Source organism: Arachis stenosperma, chromosome 1, assembly GCF_014773155.1.
Source record: "Arachis stenosperma cultivar V10309 chromosome 1, arast.V10309.gnm1.PFL2, whole genome shotgun sequence".
Taxonomy (NCBI): Eukaryota; Viridiplantae; Streptophyta; class Magnoliopsida; order Fabales; family Fabaceae; genus Arachis; species Arachis stenosperma.
Window position 1 is genome coordinate 67,516,668 of NC_080377.1, and position 7,024 is coordinate 67,523,691.

The 7,024-nt window shown below is 38.5% G+C and overlaps 1 non-coding gene across 1 annotated transcript; it reads right to left on the minus strand.

Moving 5' to 3' along the window:
- Window positions 1–1,524: 1,524 nt before the first annotated feature.
- Window positions 1,525–1,628, minus strand: LOC130950896 (small nucleolar RNA R71). The gene has a single exon (XR_009073763.1). It is a non-coding gene; the product is annotated as a small nucleolar RNA R71 (small nucleolar RNA).
- Between the last annotated feature and the right edge of the window lie 5,396 nt (window positions 1,629–7,024).

Sequence of the window (7,024 nt, forward strand, 5' to 3'; positions counted from 1 at the left end):
TTGCATGCATCTTGTGTTTTGATCCAAAATTTTCATGTTTTGGGTCATTTTTGTGTTTTTCATTAAAAATTCAAAAATCAAAAAAAATATATTTTCCTTATTTCCCTCCAAATTTCGAAATTTTGGGTTGACTTGGTCAAAAATTTTTTTAAAATTAGTTGTTTCTTACGAGTCAAGTCAAAATTTCAATTTTTAAAAATCTTATCTTTTCAAAATCTTTTTCAAAAATCATATCTTTGTCATTTTTTTTTATAATTTTCGAAAATTTCAAAAATATTTTTCAAAATATTTTCAAAATCTTTTTCTTATCTTTTATATCAAATTTTTTCGAAAATTAACTAACAAGTAATGTGATTGGTTCAAAAATTTGAAGTTTGTTACTTTCTTGTTAAGAAAGGTTCAATCTTTAAGTTCTAGAATCTTATCTTTTAGTTTCTTGTTAGCTAAGTAATTTTAAAAATTAAATCTTTTTCAAAATATCTTTTTTCTTAAAAATCTTTTTATCTTTTTATCTTATCAAAAACTTTATCTTTTTCAAAATTTGATTTCAAAATCTTTTATCTAACTTCTTATCTTCTTATCTTTTCCAAATTTTGATTTCAAATCTTTTTCAATCAACTAACTAACTTTTTGTTTGTTTCTTATTTTTTTCAAAACCAACTAACTACTTTTCCCTCTCTAATTTTCGAAAATATCTCATCTTTTTTTTCAAAAATTCTTTTTAATTAACTAATTGTTTCAAATTTTAATTTCAATTCTAATTCATCTTTAATTTTCGAAAATCACTAACCCCTTTTTAAAATAATTTTTGAATTTCTCTTCTCTTCTCTTCTTCTATTTAATTAATTATTTACTAACACTTCTCTTCATCTAAAAATCCGAACCCTCTTCTTCATTCTTCTACCCCCTTTCTTTTTCTACTAACATAAAGGGATCTCTATACTGTGACATAGAGGATTCCTCTTCTTTTCTTGTTTTCTCCTCTTTATGAGCAGGAACAGGGATAAAGGCACTCTTGTTGAAATTGATCCAGAACCTGAAAGGACTCTGAAGAGAAAATTAAGAGAAGCTAAATTACAACAATCTAGAAGCAACCTTTTAGAAATTTTCGAACAAGAGAAAGACATGGCAGCCGAAAATAATAATAATAATGCAAGGAGAATGCTTGGTGACTTCACTAAGCCAACGTCCAAGTTTGATGGAAGAAGCATCTCCATTCCTGCCATTGGAGCCAATAACTTTGAGCTGAAACCTCAGCTAGTTGCATTAATGCAACAAAACTGCAAGTTTTATGGACTTCCATCTGAAGACCCTTATCAGTTCTTAACTGAGTTCTTGCAGATCTGTGAGACTGTAAAGACGAATGGAGTTGATCCTGAAGTCTACAGACTCATGCTTTTCCCTTTTGCTGTAAGAGACAGAGCTAGAATCTGGTTGGATTCACAACCTAAGGATAGCCTGGACTCCTGGGATAAGCTGGTCACTGCCTTCTTGGATAAATTCTTTCCTCCTCAAAAGCTGAGCAAGCTGAGAGTGGATGTTCAAACCTTCAAACAAAAAGATGGTGAATCCCTCTATGAAGCTTGGGAAAGATACAAGCAGTTGACCAAGAGATGTCCATCTGACATGTTTTCAGAATGGACCATATTAGATATATTCTATTATGGTCTCTCTGAATTTTCGAAAATGTCATTGGATCATTCTGCAGGTGGATCTATTCACCTGAAGAAAATGCCTGAAGAGGCTCAAGAGCTCATTGACATGGTTGCAAATAACCAGTTCATGTACACTTCTGAGAGGAATTCCGTGAACAATGGGATACCTCAGAAGAAAAGAGTTCTTGAAATTGATACTCTGAATGCAATATTGGCTCAGAACAAAGTGTTGACTCAACAGGTCAACATGATCTCTCAAAATCTGAATGGATTGCAACATGCATCCAACAGTACTAGAGAGGCAGCTTCTGAAGAAGCTTATGATCCCGAGAACCCTGCCATGGCAGAGGTTAATTACATGGGTGAACCTTATGGAAACACCTATAACTCATCATGGAGAAATCATCCAAATTTCTCCTGGAAGGATCAACAAAAACCTCAACAAGGTTTTAACAATGGTGGATGTAATAGGCTGGGCAATAGCAAGCCATATCCATCATCTTCTCAGCAACAGACAGAGAATTCTGAACAAAACACTTCTAATTTAGCCAATGTAGTCTCTGATCTGTCAAAGGCCACTTTCAGTTTCATGAATGAAACAAGATCCTCCATTAGAAATTTGGAGGCACAAGTGGGCCAGCTGAGTAAGAAAGTCATTGAAACTCCTCCCAGTATTCTCCCAAGCAATACAGAAGAGAATCCAAAAGGAGAGTGCAAAGCCATTGACATAGTCAATATGGCCGAATGCACAAGGGAGGAGGAGGACGAAAATCCTAGTGAGGAAGACCTCCTGGGATGTCCCTCAAGCAAGAAGGAGTTTCCTATTAAGGATCCAGATGAATCTGAGGCTCATCTAGAGACCATAGAGATTCCATTAAATCTCCTTCTGCCATTCATGAGCTCTAAAGACTATTCATCCTCAGAAGAAGATGAAGATGTTACTGAAGAGCAAGTTGCTCAATATTTAGGAGCTATCATGAAGCTGAATGCCAAGCTGTTTGGTAATGAGACTTGGGAAAGTGAACCTCCCTTACTCATTAGTGAACTAGACACTTGGATTCAGAAAATTCTACCTCAAAAGAAACAAGATCCTGGCAAGTTCTCAATACCTTGTACCATAGGCACCATGATCTTTGAAAAAGCTCTGTGTGATCTGGGGTCAGGGATAAATCTAATGCCACTCTCTGTAATGGAGAAGCTGGGGATCATTGAGGTACAACCTGCCTTGTTCTCATTACAACTGGCTGACAAGTCAGTGAGACAAGCCTATGGAATAGTAGAGGACGTGCTAGTAAAGGTTGAAGGCCTTTACATCCCTACTGATTTCATAATCCTGGACACTAGGAAGGAAGATGATGAATGTATCATCCTTGGAAGACCTTTCCTAGCCACAGCAGAAGCTGTGATAGATGTCAACAGAGGAGAATTAGTCCTTCAATTGAATGGGGAATACCTTGTGTTTAAGGCACATGGCCATCCCTCTGTGACAAAAGAGAGTAAGCATGAAGAGCTTCTCTCAGTTCAGAGTCAAGATGAGCCCACACAGTCAAACTCTAAGTTTGGTGTTGTGAGGCCACAACCAAACTCTAAGCTTGGTGTTAAAATCCCATATCCAAACTCTAAGTTTGGTGTGGACAACTATACAACATTGACCTGATCACCTTGTGGCTCCATGAGAGCCACTGTCAAGCTATTGACATTAAAGAAGCGCTTGTTGGGAGGCAACCCAATTTTACTTATCTAATTTTATTTTGTTTTATTGTTATTTTTGTGTTTAATTAGGTACATGATCATGAGGAATCACGAAAAAAATCGAAAAAATTAAAAACAGAGTCAAAAAACAGAAGAAAAAAATTTTCACCCTGGAGGTAGCGCAGACTGGCGTTCAACGCCAGTAAGGTGCATCTGGCCGGCGTTCAACGCCAGAACAGAGCACCATTCTGGCGCTGAATGCCAGAAACAAGCAACAACCTGGCGTTAAACGCCAGGAATGTGCACAGAGAGGACAAACTGGCGCTGAACGCCAGGAACAAGCATGAAACTGGCGTTCAACGCCAGAAACATGCATTACATGGGCGTTGAACGCCCATAACATGCACCAATGGGCGTTTGAACGCCAGAATGATGCATGAAGGCATTTTACATGCCTATATGGTGAAGGAATGGTATTTGTTTTCACCTCAGGATCTGTGGACCCCACAGGATCCTCACCTCAGGATCTGTGGACCCCACAGGATCCCCACCTACCACATTCCCACCTTACCTTTTAATCCTAATCACACTCTCTTAATCCGAATCTCATTTCACTCTTCCCCATATCACACTTCTCAAAAACCTTCACCAATCACCTCAAATCCTCTTCCCAATTACCCCATTCACCATTCACATCAACCTCCTCTTCCCCATAAACCCCACCTACCCTCATAAAATTCAAATTCAATTTCCCACCCATTCCCACCCAAATGGCCGAACTCCCAACCTCCCTCTCCCTATAAATAACCTTCCATTCTTCTTCATTTTCACACAACACAAACCCCTTCTTCTCCTATATAGCCAAACCTACTTCTCTCCCTCTCTACCATATTTTCTTCTTCTTCTTCTACTCTTCTTTTCTTTCTTGTTCGAGGACGAGCAAAATTTTAAGTTTGGTGTGGTAAAAGCATAAGCTTTTTTTTGTTTTTCCATTACCAATGGCACCTAAGGCCGGAGTATCCTCTAGAAAAGGGAAAGGGAAAGCAAAAGCTTCCACCTCCGAGTCATGGGAGATGGAAAGATTCATCTCCAAGAGCCATCAAGACCACTTCTATGATGTTGTGGCAAAGAAGAAGGTGATCCCCGAGGTCCCTTTCAAGCTCAAGAAGAATGAGTATCCAGAGATCCGACATGAAGTTCAAAGAAGAGGTTGGGAAGTCTTAACCAACCCCATGCAACAAGTTGGAATCTTAATGGTTCAAGAGTTCTATGCCAATGCATGGATCACTAGGAACCATGACCAAAGTATGAACCCAAGTCCAAAGAATTATCTCACAATGGTTAGGGGGAAATACTTGGATTTCAGTCCGGAAAATGTAAGGTTGGCATTCCACTTGCCTATGATGCAAGGTGATGAACGCCCCTACACAAGAAGGGTCAACTTTAATCAAAGGTTGGACCAAGTCCTCATGGACATATGTATGGAAGGCGCCCAATGGAGAATAGACTCCAAAGGCAAACCGGTCCAACTAAGAAGACTGGACCTCAAGCCTGTAGCTAGAGGATGGTTGGAGTTCATCCAAAGATCCATCATCCCTACAAGCAACCGATCTGAAGTTACTGTGGATCGGGCCATCATGATCCATAGCATCATGATTGGAGAGGAAGTAGAGGTTCATGAGGTCATCTCCAATGAACTCTACAAAATAGCCGACAAGTCCTCACCCATGGCACGGCTAGCCTTCCCTCACCTTATTTGCCATCTATGTTACTCAGCCGGAGTTATCATAGATGGAGATGTCTCCATTGAAGAAGACAAACCCATCACCAAGAAAAGGATGGAGCAAACAAGAGAAGTGCCTCACGGCCCTCAAGAAGAACATGAGGAAGTTCATCATCAACAAATGCCTCAAGGAATGCACTTTCCTCCCAACAACTATTGGGAGCAACTCAATACCTCTTTAGAAGATTTGAGCCATAATGTTGAACAATTAAGGGTGGAACATCATGAGCACTCCATCATTCTCCAAGAAATAAGAGACGATCAAAGAGCAATGAGGGAGGAGCAACAAAGGCAAGGAAGGGACATAGAAGAGCTTAAGAACATCATTGGTCCTTCAAGAAGAAGACGCCACTAAAGGTGGATTCATTCCTTGCTCTTTATTTCTTTCTGTTTTCGGTTTTTAGTATGGTGTTTATTTATGTTTTGTGTCTTTATTTCATGATCATTAGTGTGTAACCATGCCTTAAAGCTATGAATAAAATCCATTAATCCTTCACCTCTCTTAAATGAAAAATGTTTTAAATCAAAAGAACAAGAAGTACATAAATTTCGAATTTATTATTGAATTTAATTTAATTATATTGATGTGGTGACAATACTTTTTGTTTTCTGAATGAATGATTGAACAGTGCATATGTCTTTTGATATTGTTGTTTATGAGTGTTAAAATTGTTGGCTCTTGAAAGAATGATGAACAAAGAGAAATGTTATTGATGATCTGAAAAATCATGAAATTGATTCTTGAAGCAAGAAAAGCAGTGAAAAAGAAGAAGCATTCGAAAAAAAAATGGAGCTAAAAAGAGTATATAGAAAAAGAAGGAGCAGTAGAAAAAGCCAATAGCCCTTAAAACCAAAAGGCAAGGGTAAAAAGGATCCAAGGCTTTGAGCATCAATGGATAGGAGGGCCCAAGGAAATAAAATCCAGGCCTAAGCGGCTAAATCAAGATGTCCCTAACCATGTGCTTGTGTCATGAAGGTCCAAGTGAAAAGCTTGAGACTAAGTGGTTAAAGTCGCGATCCAAGGCAAAAGAGTGTGCTTAAGAGCTCTGGACACCACTAACTGGGGACTTTAGCAAAGCTAAGTCACAATCTGAAAAGGTTCACCCAGTTATGTGTCTGTGGCATTTATGTATCCGGTGGTAATACTGGACAACAAAGTGCTTAGGGCCACGGCCAAGACTCATAAATAGCTGTGTTCAAGAATCAACATGCTTAACTAGGAAAGTCAATAACACTATCCCAAATTCTAAGTTCCCCAGAGACGCCAATCCCTCTAAACTACAAAGGAAAAAGTGAGATGCCAAAAATGTTCAGAAGCAAAAAGCTACAAGTCCCGCTCATTTAATTATAATTAATATTCATTGATATTTTTGAATTTATAGTATATTCTCTTCTTTTTATCCTATTTGATTTTCAGTTGCTTGGGGACAAGCAACAATTTAAGTTTGGTGTTGTGATGAGCGGATAATTTATACGCTTTTTGGCATTGTTTTTAGATAGTTTTTAGTAAGTTCAAGCTACTTTTAGGGATGTTTTCCTTAGTTTTTATATTAAATTCACATTTCTGGACTTTACTATGAGTTTGTGTGTTTTTCTGTGATTTCAGGTAAATTCTGACTGAAATTGAAGGATTTGAGCAAAACTCTGAAAAAGGCTGACAAAAGGACTGCTGATGCTGTTGGATTCTGACCTCCCTGCACTCGAAATGGATTTTCTGGAGCTACAGAACTCCAAATGGCGCGCTCTCAACGGCGTTGGAAAGTAGACATCCAGGGCTTTCCAGCAATATATAATAGTCCATACTTTATTCGGAAATTGACGACGTAATTTGGCGTTGAACGCCAAGTACATGCTGCTGTCTGGAGTTAAACGCCAGAAAAACGTCATGATCCGG